The sequence below is a fragment of the Schistocerca americana genome, chromosome 3 (genome assembly GCF_021461395.2).
Source record: "Schistocerca americana isolate TAMUIC-IGC-003095 chromosome 3, iqSchAmer2.1, whole genome shotgun sequence".
In the NCBI taxonomy this organism is placed as follows: Eukaryota; Metazoa; Arthropoda; class Insecta; order Orthoptera; family Acrididae; genus Schistocerca; species Schistocerca americana.
The window spans coordinates 749,902,756-749,916,478 of NC_060121.1; the positions used below are offsets into that span (position 1 = coordinate 749,902,756).

General features: G+C 49.9%; 16 non-coding genes across 16 annotated transcripts; all 16 read right to left on the minus strand.

The window, feature by feature from the left end:
• Nucleotides 1-5,454: 5,454 nt before the first annotated feature.
• Trnas-cga lies at nucleotides 5,455-5,536 on the minus strand. The gene has a single exon. It is a non-coding gene; the product is annotated as a tRNA-Ser (tRNA).
• Nucleotides 5,537-5,674: 138 nt separating this feature from the next.
• On the minus strand, nucleotides 5,675-5,747 carry Trnak-uuu. The gene has a single exon. It is a non-coding gene; the product is annotated as a tRNA-Lys (tRNA).
• A 528-nt stretch (nucleotides 5,748-6,275) lies between these two features.
• Trnaf-gaa lies at nucleotides 6,276-6,348 on the minus strand. Its single transcript has one exon. It is a non-coding gene; the product is annotated as a tRNA-Phe (tRNA).
• Nucleotides 6,349-6,906: 558 nt separating this feature from the next.
• Trnas-uga lies at nucleotides 6,907-6,988 on the minus strand. Its single transcript has one exon. It is a non-coding gene; the product is annotated as a tRNA-Ser (tRNA).
• A 691-nt stretch (nucleotides 6,989-7,679) lies between these two features.
• Trnas-cga lies at nucleotides 7,680-7,761 on the minus strand. The gene has a single exon. It is a non-coding gene; the product is annotated as a tRNA-Ser (tRNA).
• Nucleotides 7,762-7,899: 138 nt separating this feature from the next.
• Trnak-uuu lies at nucleotides 7,900-7,972 on the minus strand. The gene has a single exon. It is a non-coding gene; the product is annotated as a tRNA-Lys (tRNA).
• Nucleotides 7,973-8,500: 528 nt separating this feature from the next.
• On the minus strand, nucleotides 8,501-8,573 carry Trnaf-gaa. Its single transcript has one exon. It is a non-coding gene; the product is annotated as a tRNA-Phe (tRNA).
• A 558-nt stretch (nucleotides 8,574-9,131) lies between these two features.
• Trnas-uga lies at nucleotides 9,132-9,213 on the minus strand. Its single transcript has one exon. It is a non-coding gene; the product is annotated as a tRNA-Ser (tRNA).
• A 691-nt stretch (nucleotides 9,214-9,904) lies between these two features.
• On the minus strand, nucleotides 9,905-9,986 carry Trnas-cga. Its single transcript has one exon. It is a non-coding gene; the product is annotated as a tRNA-Ser (tRNA).
• Nucleotides 9,987-10,124: 138 nt separating this feature from the next.
• Nucleotides 10,125-10,197, minus strand: Trnak-uuu. Its single transcript has one exon. It is a non-coding gene; the product is annotated as a tRNA-Lys (tRNA).
• Nucleotides 10,198-10,725: 528 nt separating this feature from the next.
• On the minus strand, nucleotides 10,726-10,798 carry Trnaf-gaa. The gene has a single exon. It is a non-coding gene; the product is annotated as a tRNA-Phe (tRNA).
• Nucleotides 10,799-11,356: 558 nt separating this feature from the next.
• Nucleotides 11,357-11,438, minus strand: Trnas-uga. Its single transcript has one exon. It is a non-coding gene; the product is annotated as a tRNA-Ser (tRNA).
• Nucleotides 11,439-12,129: 691 nt separating this feature from the next.
• On the minus strand, nucleotides 12,130-12,211 carry Trnas-cga. The gene has a single exon. It is a non-coding gene; the product is annotated as a tRNA-Ser (tRNA).
• A 138-nt stretch (nucleotides 12,212-12,349) lies between these two features.
• Trnak-uuu lies at nucleotides 12,350-12,422 on the minus strand. Its single transcript has one exon. It is a non-coding gene; the product is annotated as a tRNA-Lys (tRNA).
• Nucleotides 12,423-12,950: 528 nt separating this feature from the next.
• Nucleotides 12,951-13,023, minus strand: Trnaf-gaa. The gene has a single exon. It is a non-coding gene; the product is annotated as a tRNA-Phe (tRNA).
• Nucleotides 13,024-13,581: 558 nt separating this feature from the next.
• Nucleotides 13,582-13,663, minus strand: Trnas-uga. The gene has a single exon. It is a non-coding gene; the product is annotated as a tRNA-Ser (tRNA).
• Nucleotides 13,664-13,723: the final 60 nt, after the last annotated feature.

Consider the following 13,723-nt stretch of genomic DNA (forward strand, 5'->3'; position numbering starts at 1 on the left):
GTGCGGCAGATCAAAGCCATGGTCATTCTACACCATTCCCAAATAAGACTGTTCGCACCACAAACACATCTGTGTTGCAAAGTGTCGACAAGGCCGCACTCCCTACATTTGTCAGTAGCTGACAAATGTATTTTATGAAGTTTTTCGGCTGTGGGTAGAGTTTCATTAACAACTTTATACCACAGTGATCGAATACCGGTATCTAGCACTTTGTTATGTATAGTCTTCCAGATTAGAGCCCAGTCTTTAGAGGGATACTTCAGTTCCATGCGGTTGACCCTGCCTGTGTCGTTCAGTAGCCGGTAGAGGTTGGCAGTGGTAAGGTCACGTAGCGGGACTCTCGATTTCATTTGGAGATAACTACTTTCCAAAAGAAACATCCTAATGTGGTTTGCTTTGAAATGCGTTTCCCGAAGGTTGATGGGGATGTGCATAGTCTGAGGCTGAAATGTGCGTATGGCCATACTCAGCGCGCTGTCAGGATATTCGTGGCAGAGCTGCAGTGTACGCCGGATCAAGAGTGCCTTACATTTGGTTTGAACATCCGTCAGGCCGAGGCCGCCTTTGTCTGGTGGGAGAGTGATGACATTGATGCCCACCTTGAAGATGTCACCCCTCCAGATGTACCAACCTACTGCCGACATAATTTTCCTCGCAACACTGTCGACCACAGGAAGTATTTGCCCGACATACCAAATTTTCGAGAGAATCATGGTATTAACGAAATGAACTCTCTGCAGTAAGTCCTGTTCTCTGCCTTTATGATGCTGTAAGCAGCCCCGAGACATAGCCAAAAGATGTTTCCAATTGTCTACCGTTGTTCGTAGGGGGCAACTGCTCATCTTGATACCAAGAAGTTTGAGAGTCGCACATCTTCTGTACGGCAAAGGGGCGTCTGTGCGAAATCCACTGCCTATAGGCAGGAGGCAAGTCTTTCCATAGTTTAGCTGAGAACCGGAGGCTCGCTCGTAATCGGTGATACTATTCCTAACGGCCGTGAGGTCTTGTTCCGAACGCACAATGACACCCACATCGTCGGCGTACGCAATGCATTTGAGGGTGCTGGAATACAGGTTTAAACCTTGAAGGTTACAATTCAGCATCCTTACAAGTGGCTCAATTGCGATCACGAAGAGACACATGGACATGGGACAGCCCTGTCTGATTGACCGCTGAATCGGAATCCGCCGGGTGAATTGACCATTGACGATGATCTGAGAAGTGGCCGAGGTGTACATGTTGCTGACCATTGCAGTAAAGCCGTCACCAAATCCTAAGTGGTTCATGGTGTGGAAGAGGTAGCGATGCAGGATCCGATCAAAGGCCTGACATTGATCTAAAGCCAAGATTGCTGCTTCCGGGCGTGTGATTGCAGTAAACGAAACGAGCTCCCTGTAATCGGCAAGACATTTAAAGATCGTGCGGCCCGGGACCGCTGCTGCCTGGCTGTGATGTATAATTTTTGCAAGGACATGTTTAAGTCTACCTGCTATGACGCGGGCCACAATCTTGTAGTCAGAGTTCAACAGGGAGATAGGGCGGAATTTGGCAATATCCTGATGGGGGTATTCTTTTGGGACCAAAACGATCAGGCTGTCATTGAAACCATCTGGTAACTGTTGGCCGGCGCCCAGTTCATTGCAGATGCAAACAAAACAATGTTCGAGGAGGTCCCAGAACTGCTTATAAAATTCAATCGGCAGACCATCAATGCCGGGCGATTTGTTGGCCTGAGCCCTGCTCAGTGCCTCCCGAATCTCCACCGCGGTGACATCACTGATCAACAATTGCCTGTCGTCCTCATCGAGCGTTGTCGGAAGATATACATGCATCGCCGCGATTGCCGCATCATCGGCTGGTTGTGCTCTGTATAGTCGCTCGTAGTAGGCCGTTAGAGACTCCTTAATTTCAGCCTGGGTCGTCACAAAGGTACCGTCTTCAGTTCGTAAGCGGGTAATCAATTTTTGTCGTGCGCGGCGTTTCTCTGTCCCTAGGTGGAAGGCGGATGGTTGTTCGTCAGAAGTGCCGGCGCTATCTCGCGAACGGATTTTAACGCCTTCCATTTGCCTGCGTTTGAGGAGCGTCAACTTTGATTTGATCCGTTTAATCTGAAGAAATTGTTCCTGCGTGACATGTGCTTCAGAATACAAGTCACGGAGACAGCGAAAATAAAATTCAAAAGTCTCTTTCTGCATCCGGCTCCTGTCAGAACTATACGCCTTCAAACAACGAATAAGCCTAGGTTTTGCACAACGGCACCACCACTGCGTTACCGATGGGAATGTTGGTCGTCGACGTAAACAAATTTCCCAGGCTTCTTGTAGACGGTCTCGTAACTCCTGTTCCCTGAGAATACTGACGTTAAGTTTCCATCCTGTCCGACCACGGAAAGTTTGCTGGCGCGCCATACGAATGATACAATGGTAAGCTAAATGGTCGGAAAAATACAGGGGCCAGGTTTCCGAGGAAGATACCCGCTCTCGCAGGTTTTTCCCCACGTAGATCCTGTCGAGGCGGCTGGCCATTTGTGCAGTATGGTACGTGAAGCACCGTTGTTCCCCGTGTGTTATTTCCCACGTATCCTCCAGCTCTAATTGACGTACTGTTTCGCCGAGAGTAGCACATCCATTAAAGTTCGGCCATTGGTCCTTTGGCTTCAAAACACAATTAAAATCGCCTCCGATAACCACGTCCTCCCGGCTGCGGCGCAAAAGATATAATAAGTCAGTGGCAAAGAACTGAGCTCGTCTCGTTCTATTCTGATTCCCGGAAGGGGCATATACATTAACAAATCTAATGCCGTTGATAAGGCACGCTATACCCCTGCCATTTTCGAGTCGTTCAACGTCGGAGACGGCCACGCCCACTTTGGTTAATAGAGCGGTACCTGAAGAACTGTCTGGGGTGGTGTTTTTGAGTAATTGGTAGCCAGGAATGTCAGGCTGAAATTTATCATCGACCTCCTGCAACAGCACAATATCAGCATCGCAGCTGTATAAATAATCACGAAAGCTAGAGAGCTTCTGTACAGAAGTAATTCTATTAACGTTAATTGTAGCTAACTTATAATCCTGGTAGGATTGCATGAACTGCTAAATGTTGGCAGAAAGAGAAAAAAGCAAAGTAGATATGCAGAAGCACAGAAAATTATAACCTTTAGTAGGTATCAGATAGGTAATCATCGTCCCCCGTCGGGTGTTTTGAGGCAGGTCGTGTCGTACTTAAGTCGCCGACCGGTAATGCGGGTAAATTTCCTGGAGATGGCCCTACCACAGACAGGCTCTGGTCCATTATTACATCGTCAGTGTCATCTGCCCAATTGACCACATGAACAGCGGCCACCTCGCCAATTGAGCCCTGATCATGTTGAGATTGATGTTCGGGGGTATCCCTGAGGTCCTCACGAGGGTGCTGTTCCTCGTTCGCAGCGACCTGGGCGTCACCATCGGGGTGGGGCACGGAGACGTCCGAGACCTGTGGGGTCTCATGCAGCGGCTGTTCAGTGGGGTCGTCAAGAGAGACGGCAGGCAAGGAACGGGCAATTTGCGCCCCTTTTTCGCGCAAAGGTGGTGCGGTGTGGGCGGCATCTTTGTGGGCGATCCTCCTTTTCTTGTGTTTCTTGGGAGAAGTTTCGACTCTTTGAAGTTCTGCAGCCGACGAGGAAGAAGTGGAGTCTTGTGCAGGAGGAACTGCATTCGGAACTGAAATGGGATCCATATTGCTGTTAACGTGGCGACCAGTGTGAGCTTCCTGGGAGTGAGCAACCTCTTGGTGGCTGTCTAAAGACGGAACCGCCGGGATGCTACTGGCCACCGGTACTTCTGTAGTAGGAACAGCGATGCCGGCCAGACTGGAAGTGTCCATGGGCGTATCTAGATCAGTGCCCGAAGCCCTGGGATCTGTGACCACGTCAGGTTGCACCGCCGCGGCCGTGGTCGAGCGGACTGCCGCTACATATGTGAGAGGCAGTGTCGACATCCTGTTAGTTGCCGTCCTTTCGCCAGGTGGTAATTGCGTCACTCGTCGCTGCATACACTGAGCGCGAACGTGATCAGTGGCACCACAACCTGCACAAGTTCTAGGTTGACCGTCGTACATAACGATCGCCCTGTATCCACAAATAGTGAGATATGACGGGATGTGTCTCTTCAACTCTATCTTGACCTGACGAACACCGTTCAAAACAGGGACTTTGAAAGACAACCACTTTTCGGCAACATTGCTAATGACCTTACCATAGCTGTCCAAAGCAGCGTTGATGTGTTCCGCGGGTACTTCAAACGGTAGTTCGAATATTCGAACGGTGCGGACACCAAACCCTGCATGAGACACGAGAACCTCTCCAACATTCCCATCACAATGCTTAAACTTCAAACGACCACTACAAGAGTCAATGATTTGTTCACAGATTTCGGCAGATTTAAACTTTATATAGGCAGTGCTGCTAACTATCGATAAATGGACTCCAAGAATGTCATCAAAGGATCGTTTCAAAGCTTCCTCAATCCACGATTCTAATTCAAACGATTTTGGTCTTGCATAGTTTGAATCAAACACAAACTTCAAAGTATCCCGTCGTGTTAAGTGACTCATGTTGGAATCCTACACATAGTCCAAACAATAACACGTCACTGTGTACAGCAAAGGCGGCACTCACCACAACAGCCAGCAGCAGCGGCGACGTAAGCACCACACGTCCGCTCACCACGGCCGCCGAGGGCCGACTATCAAGTCAGACGCCTTAACCACTCGGCCACGACTGCCGTTGGCAGAAGCGACTCCCGACAAGTGAAACCGCCACCTTTACAAGCAATCTGATGGCAGAAAACGGCGTGGCCTCACTCTTTTCCGTAGGGTTTCCATTAGCCGTTACGAAAGTGTATTAATTTTCGCCCAGACAGGGACTTGAACCCAGGACCCTTTGTTTGAAAGCCTAACGCTCTACCGACTCAGCTATGCGGGCCCACGCACGAGCATTATCGTACAGCTGCGTGGTGTGCGAGTGATTCGCATGTTGTAATTACTGGCTTATGGCTCCAATGGCGACTTCACCGACTTCCCACTGACGCACCGCTGACGCTAGTTTTCTGTCGTCTTAAAACGATGGGCATACCTCCAAGCAACTGCGAGATCTTATGAAAAGAAACGCTGCACCACTGCCTTAGCCGCGCTCGAATGATTGAATTGCGATTCTTAAAAAGAAATGAATGTTCGCTCTGTCCAACACTTTCGAGCACATCTGTGTACTCACGATCTCAGCGACGGCTTTCTGCAGTCCCAGCATCAGCGCGAGGTGAACCGATGGCCACAGTAAGCAGCGGTCGTCGCGAAACTCAGTATTCTTAAACGGAAACTTTCGTCTTGTTGAGAATGGCGTCACTGGTTTGCACCCGCATTCGCCCACGCATGTCACAGGTGTGCGAAAATTTTTGCTCCTCTTTACGCAAAATCGCACGCAGCCGGTAGGATTCGAACCTACGCTCCCAGAGGGAATCTGATTTCGAGTCAGACGCCTTAACCACTCGGCCACGACTGCCGGTAGCGCGGTGTTGTCCCGACACATGCAACTGCTACTGTTTAAAGCACTGTGGTGTCAGAAACAGGCGTAGCTGCATTATTTTCCGTAGCGTTTCCACCGCTACCAGACGAATCGCTACCAAAGTATTAAAATTTCCGCCCGGACAGGGACTTGAACCCTGGACCCTTAGGTTAAAAGCCTAATGCTCTACCGACTGAGCTATCCGGGCTCACGCGACGCTGTGAAACCTCCCACGATGCACAACTCACGTCCTTTACTGCTGTGCAATCGCTGCATGGGGCCGTTACTAATAAAACGTCGCCTAAATGCTGTCTGCAAACTTATCGCGATAAGCTCGTAACACACTACCGAAGACTGCTGACACACGATGCAACAACAAATTGCAGGAGTCGTTACGTCTCATACGTTGGAGCAGCGAATTTACATGTTTTGTCGACACTCACTGGGCAATTGGAAAATTCGCAAGCATTTCGAATGCAATGTTTCCCACGTTTTCGCTCATTTCACGGTTCCGTTGAAGACGTTCTTCACCACCTGACACAGAAAAAGGAACGCAGTCGGTAGGACTTTTTTGATTCTTTTGCTTCTAAGGGAGTCAGTTGTCTAGTGAGTTCCTCTTATGGCATGCACTAGACAACCAGAACACCTACAGGAGAGAGTCATTGTTGTTGTCAGCGGTAGTTGCATTATCACCAACGCAGAGCAATTCCATTGGCGTCGCATCAAAACGAGTACCTGCCGAAACCCGGGATCGAACCAGGGACCTTTAGATCTTCAGTCTAACGCTCTCCCAACTGAGCTATTTCGGCTGACGTTGAACGGTGCTGTTTGCATGTGTTCGTCAAACTCTGCCTCGTTGCCAATTTCACAGTCACCTTCGTCTGATAAGACACAGGGACGCTGAAAGGCGAGCAGCCGATGCAGTGAAGTCCCACACACATTTCTTCTGCTTCCATCATCGTAACAAGCAAACATGTCGACTCGATTCGTGTAATATTCACTTCGCTGACTTCACGTGACGCCGCGCTGACGCTAGAAAACCCGTGCTATATCGATGCCAGGGGCAACTCATGTGCAGAGAACGACACAAGAAGGAGTGAGCCTCTCCACCGTATGAGAGGCAGTTTCTAGCAGATACACACGGTAAAACATTCGACTTGCGTTAGCTCATAAATTGCTACACGTCATCGTCTGCAAGCTAAAATGGACTGTGAGACGAGGAGATGAGCTGCGGCTTCTGGACGCGACTGTAACGCTGCGCCCTGGATCAAATAGTACTGCACATTGCTGGTGACCCACGTGTTTAGTAGTGACGCAACTGCTAGGATGCAGCTGAAACGTCCATCTTTTGAGAGCGAGAAAATTTTCGCAGTCGGCAGGACTCGAACCTACGCTCCCAGAGGGAATCTGATTTCAAGTCAGACGCCTTAACCACTCGGCCACGACTGCCGGTGGCAGAAGCGACTCCCGACAAGTGAAACCGCCACCTTTACAAGCAATCTGATGGCAGAAAACGGCGTGGCCTCACTCTTTTCCGTAGGGTTTCCATTAGCCGTTACGAAAGTGTATTAATTTTCGCCCAGACAGGGACTTGAACCCAGGACCCTTTGTTTGAAAGCCTAACGCTCTACCGACTCAGCTATGCGGGCCCACGCACGAGCATTATCGTACAGCTGCGTGGTGTGCGAGTGATTCGCATGTTGTAATTACTGGCTTATGGCTCCAATGGCGACTTCACCGACTTCCCACTGACGCACCGCTGACGCTAGTTTTCTGTCGTCTTAAAACGATGGGCATACCTCCAAGCAACTGCGAGATCTTATGAAAAGAAACGCTGCACCACTGCCTTAGCCGCGCTCGAATGATTGAATTGCGATTCTTAAAAAGAAATGAATGTTCGCTCTGTCCAACACTTTCGAGCACATCTGTGTACTCACGATCTCAGCGACGGCTTTCTGCAGTCCCAGCATCAGCGCGAGGTGAACCGATGGCCACAGTAAGCAGCGGTCGTCGCGAAACTCAGTATTCTTAAACGGAAACTTTCGTCTTGTTGAGAATGGCGTCACTGGTTTGCACCCGCATTCGCCCACGCATGTCACAGGTGTGCGAAAATTTTTGCTCCTCTTTACGCAAAATCGCACGCAGCCGGTAGGATTCGAACCTACGCTCCCAGAGGGAATCTGATTTCGAGTCAGACGCCTTAACCACTCGGCCACGACTGCCGGTAGCGCGGTGTTGTCCCGACACATGCAACTGCTACTGTTTAAAGCACTGTGGTGTCAGAAACAGGCGTAGCTGCATTATTTTCCGTAGCGTTTCCACCGCTACCAGACGAATCGCTACCAAAGTATTAAAATTTCCGCCCGGACAGGGACTTGAACCCTGGACCCTTAGGTTAAAAGCCTAATGCTCTACCGACTGAGCTATCCGGGCTCACGCGACGCTGTGAAACCTCCCACGATGCACAACTCACGTCCTTTACTGCTGTGCAATCGCTGCATGGGGCCGTTACTAATAAAACGTCGCCTAAATGCTGTCTGCAAACTTATCGCGATAAGCTCGTAACACACTACCGAAGACTGCTGACACACGATGCAACAACAAATTGCAGGAGTCGTTACGTCTCATACGTTGGAGCAGCGAATTTACATGTTTTGTCGACACTCACTGGGCAATTGGAAAATTCGCAAGCATTTCGAATGCAATGTTTCCCACGTTTTCGCTCATTTCACGGTTCCGTTGAAGACGTTCTTCACCACCTGACACAGAAAAAGGAACGCAGTCGGTAGGACTTTTTTGATTCTTTTGCTTCTAAGGGAGTCAGTTGTCTAGTGAGTTCCTCTTATGGCATGCACTAGACAACCAGAACACCTACAGGAGAGAGTCATTGTTGTTGTCAGCGGTAGTTGCATTATCACCAACGCAGAGCAATTCCATTGGCGTCGCATCAAAACGAGTACCTGCCGAAACCCGGGATCGAACCAGGGACCTTTAGATCTTCAGTCTAACGCTCTCCCAACTGAGCTATTTCGGCTGACGTTGAACGGTGCTGTTTGCATGTGTTCGTCAAACTCTGCCTCGTTGCCAATTTCACAGTCACCTTCGTCTGATAAGACACAGGGACGCTGAAAGGCGAGCAGCCGATGCAGTGAAGTCCCACACACATTTCTTCTGCTTCCATCATCGTAACAAGCAAACATGTCGACTCGATTCGTGTAATATTCACTTCGCTGACTTCACGTGACGCCGCGCTGACGCTAGAAAACCCGTGCTATATCGATGCCAGGGGCAACTCATGTGCAGAGAACGACACAAGAAGGAGTGAGCCTCTCCACCGTATGAGAGGCAGTTTCTAGCAGATACACACGGTAAAACATTCGACTTGCGTTAGCTCATAAATTGCTACACGTCATCGTCTGCAAGCTAAAATGGACTGTGAGACGAGGAGATGAGCTGCGGCTTCTGGACGCGACTGTAACGCTGCGCCCTGGATCAAATAGTACTGCACATTGCTGGTGACCCACGTGTTTAGTAGTGACGCAACTGCTAGGATGCAGCTGAAACGTCCATCTTTTGAGAGCGAGAAAATTTTCGCAGTCGGCAGGACTCGAACCTACGCTCCCAGAGGGAATCTGATTTCAAGTCAGACGCCTTAACCACTCGGCCACGACTGCCGGTGGCAGAAGCGACTCCCGACAAGTGAAACCGCCACCTTTACAAGCAATCTGATGGCAGAAAACGGCGTGGCCTCACTCTTTTCCGTAGGGTTTCCATTAGCCGTTACGAAAGTGTATTAATTTTCGCCCAGACAGGGACTTGAACCCAGGACCCTTTGTTTGAAAGCCTAACGCTCTACCGACTCAGCTATGCGGGCCCACGCACGAGCATTATCGTACAGCTGCGTGGTGTGCGAGTGATTCGCATGTTGTAATTACTGGCTTATGGCTCCAATGGCGACTTCACCGACTTCCCACTGACGCACCGCTGACGCTAGTTTTCTGTCGTCTTAAAACGATGGGCATACCTCCAAGCAACTGCGAGATCTTATGAAAAGAAACGCTGCACCACTGCCTTAGCCGCGCTCGAATGATTGAATTGCGATTCTTAAAAAGAAATGAATGTTCGCTCTGTCCAACACTTTCGAGCACATCTGTGTACTCACGATCTCAGCGACGGCTTTCTGCAGTCCCAGCATCAGCGCGAGGTGAACCGATGGCCACAGTAAGCAGCGGTCGTCGCGAAACTCAGTATTCTTAAACGGAAACTTTCGTCTTGTTGAGAATGGCGTCACTGGTTTGCACCCGCATTCGCCCACGCATGTCACAGGTGTGCGAAAATTTTTGCTCCTCTTTACGCAAAATCGCACGCAGCCGGTAGGATTCGAACCTACGCTCCCAGAGGGAATCTGATTTCGAGTCAGACGCCTTAACCACTCGGCCACGACTGCCGGTAGCGCGGTGTTGTCCCGACACATGCAACTGCTACTGTTTAAAGCACTGTGGTGTCAGAAACAGGCGTAGCTGCATTATTTTCCGTAGCGTTTCCACCGCTACCAGACGAATCGCTACCAAAGTATTAAAATTTCCGCCCGGACAGGGACTTGAACCCTGGACCCTTAGGTTAAAAGCCTAATGCTCTACCGACTGAGCTATCCGGGCTCACGCGACGCTGTGAAACCTCCCACGATGCACAACTCACGTCCTTTACTGCTGTGCAATCGCTGCATGGGGCCGTTACTAATAAAACGTCGCCTAAATGCTGTCTGCAAACTTATCGCGATAAGCTCGTAACACACTACCGAAGACTGCTGACACACGATGCAACAACAAATTGCAGGAGTCGTTACGTCTCATACGTTGGAGCAGCGAATTTACATGTTTTGTCGACACTCACTGGGCAATTGGAAAATTCGCAAGCATTTCGAATGCAATGTTTCCCACGTTTTCGCTCATTTCACGGTTCCGTTGAAGACGTTCTTCACCACCTGACACAGAAAAAGGAACGCAGTCGGTAGGACTTTTTTGATTCTTTTGCTTCTAAGGGAGTCAGTTGTCTAGTGAGTTCCTCTTATGGCATGCACTAGACAACCAGAACACCTACAGGAGAGAGTCATTGTTGTTGTCAGCGGTAGTTGCATTATCACCAACGCAGAGCAATTCCATTGGCGTCGCATCAAAACGAGTACCTGCCGAAACCCGGGATCGAACCAGGGACCTTTAGATCTTCAGTCTAACGCTCTCCCAACTGAGCTATTTCGGCTGACGTTGAACGGTGCTGTTTGCATGTGTTCGTCAAACTCTGCCTCGTTGCCAATTTCACAGTCACCTTCGTCTGATAAGACACAGGGACGCTGAAAGGCGAGCAGCCGATGCAGTGAAGTCCCACACACATTTCTTCTGCTTCCATCATCGTAACAAGCAAACATGTCGACTCGATTCGTGTAATATTCACTTCGCTGACTTCACGTGACGCCGCGCTGACGCTAGAAAACCCGTGCTATATCGATGCCAGGGGCAACTCATGTGCAGAGAACGACACAAGAAGGAGTGAGCCTCTCCACCGTATGAGAGGCAGTTTCTAGCAGATACACACGGTAAAACATTCGACTTGCGTTAGCTCATAAATTGCTACACGTCATCGTCTGCAAGCTAAAATGGACTGTGAGACGAGGAGATGAGCTGCGGCTTCTGGACGCGACTGTAACGCTGCGCCCTGGATCAAATAGTACTGCACATTGCTGGTGACCCACGTGTTTAGTAGTGACGCAACTGCTAGGATGCAGCTGAAACGTCCATCTTTTGAGAGCGAGAAAATTTTCGCAGTCGGCAGGACTCGAACCTACGCTCCCAGAGGGAATCTGATTTCAAGTCAGACGCCTTAACCACTCGGCCACGACTGCCGGTGGCAGAAGCGACTCCCGACAAGTGAAACCGCCACCTTTACAAGCAATCTGATGGCAGAAAACGGCGTGGCCTCACTCTTTTCCGTAGGGTTTCCATTAGCCGTTACGAAAGTGTATTAATTTTCGCCCAGACAGGGACTTGAACCCAGGACCCTTTGTTTGAAAGCCTAACGCTCTACCGACTCAGCTATGCGGGCCCACGCACGAGCATTATCGTACAGCTGCGTGGTGTGCGAGTGATTCGCATGTTGTAATTACTGGCTTATGGCTCCAATGGCGACTTCACCGACTTCCCACTGACGCACCGCTGACGCTAGTTTTCTGTCGTCTTAAAACGATGGGCATACCTCCAAGCAACTGCGAGATCTTATGAAAAGAAACGCTGCACCACTGCCTTAGCCGCGCTCGAATGATTGAATTGCGATTCTTAAAAAGAAATGAATGTTCGCTCTGTCCAACACTTTCGAGCACATCTGTGTACTCACGATCTCAGCGACGGCTTTCTGCAGTCCCAGCATCAGCGCGAGGTGAACCGATGGCCACAGTAAGCAGCGGTCGTCGCGAAACTCAGTATTCTTAAACGGAAACTTTCGTCTTGTTGAGAATGGCGTCACTGGTTTGCACCCGCATTCGCCCACGCATGTCACAGGTGTGCGAAAATTTTTGCTCCTCTTTACGCAAAATCGCACGCAGCCGGTAGGATTCGAACCTACGCTCCCAGAGGGAATCTGATTTCGAGTCAGACGCCTTAACCACTCGGCCACGACTGCCGGTAGCGCGGTGTTGTCCCGACACATGCAACTGCTACTGTTTAAAGCACTGTGGTGTCAGAAACAGGCGTAGCTGCATTATTTTCCGTAGCGTTTCCACCGCTACCAGACGAATCGCTACCAAAGTATTAAAATTTCCGCCCGGACAGGGACTTGAACCCTGGACCCTTAGGTTAAAAGCCTAATGCTCTACCGACTGAGCTATCCGGGCTCACGCGACGCTGTGAAACCTCCCACGATGCACAACTCACGTCCTTTACTGCTGTGCAATCGCTGCATGGGGCCGTTACTAATAAAACGTCGCCTAAATGCTGTCTGCAAACTTATCGCGATAAGCTCGTAACACACTACCGAAGACTGCTGACACACGATGCAACAACAAATTGCAGGAGTCGTTACGTCTCATACGTTGGAGCAGCGAATTTACATGTTTTGTCGACACTCACTGGGCAATTGGAAAATTCGCAAGCATTTCGAATGCAATGTTTCCCACGTTTTCGCTCATTTCACGGTTCCGTTGAAGACGTTCTTCACCACCTGACACAGAAAAAGGAACGCAGTCGGTAGGACTTTTTTGATTCTTTTGCTTCTAAGGGAGTCAGTTGTCTAGTGAGTTCCTCTTATGGCATGCACTAGACAACCAGAACACCTACAGGAGAGAGTCATTGTTGTTGTCAGCGGTAGTTGCATTATCACCAACGCAGAGCAATTCCATTGGCGTCGCATCAAAACGAGTACCTGCCGAAACCCGGGATCGAACCAGGGACCTTTAGATCTTCAGTCTAACGCTCTCCCAACTGAGCTATTTCGGCTGACGTTGAACGGTGCTGTTTGCATGTGTTCGTCAAACTCTGCCTCGTTGCCAATTTCACAGTCACCTTCGTCTGATAAGACACAGGGACGCTGAAAGGCGAGCAGCCGATGCAGTGAAGTCCCACACACATTTCTTCTGCTTCCATCATCGTAACAAGCAAACATGTCGACTCGATTCGTGTAATATTCACTTCGCTGACTTCACGTGACGCCGCGCTGACGCTAGAAAACCCGTGCTATATCGATGCCAGGGGCAACTCATGTGCAGAGAACGACACAAGAAGGAGTGAGCCTCTCCACCGTATGAGAGGCAGTTTCTAGCAGATACACACGGTAAAACATTCGACTTGCGTTAGCTCATAAATTGCTACACGTCATCGTCTGCAAGCTAAAATGGACTGTGAGACGAGGAGATGAGCTGCGGCTTCTGGACGCGACTGTAACGCTGCGCCCTGGATCAAATAGTACTGCACATTGCTGGTGACCCACGTGTTTAGTAGTGACGCAACTGCTAGGATGCAGCTGAAACGTCCATCTTTTGAGAGCGAGAAAATTTTCGCAGTCGGCAGGACTCGAACCTACGCTCCCAGAGGGAATCTGATTTCAAGTCAGACGCCTTAACCACTCGGCCACGACTGCCGGTGGCAGAAGCGACTCCCGACAAGTGAAACCGCCACCTTTACAAGCAATCTGATGGCA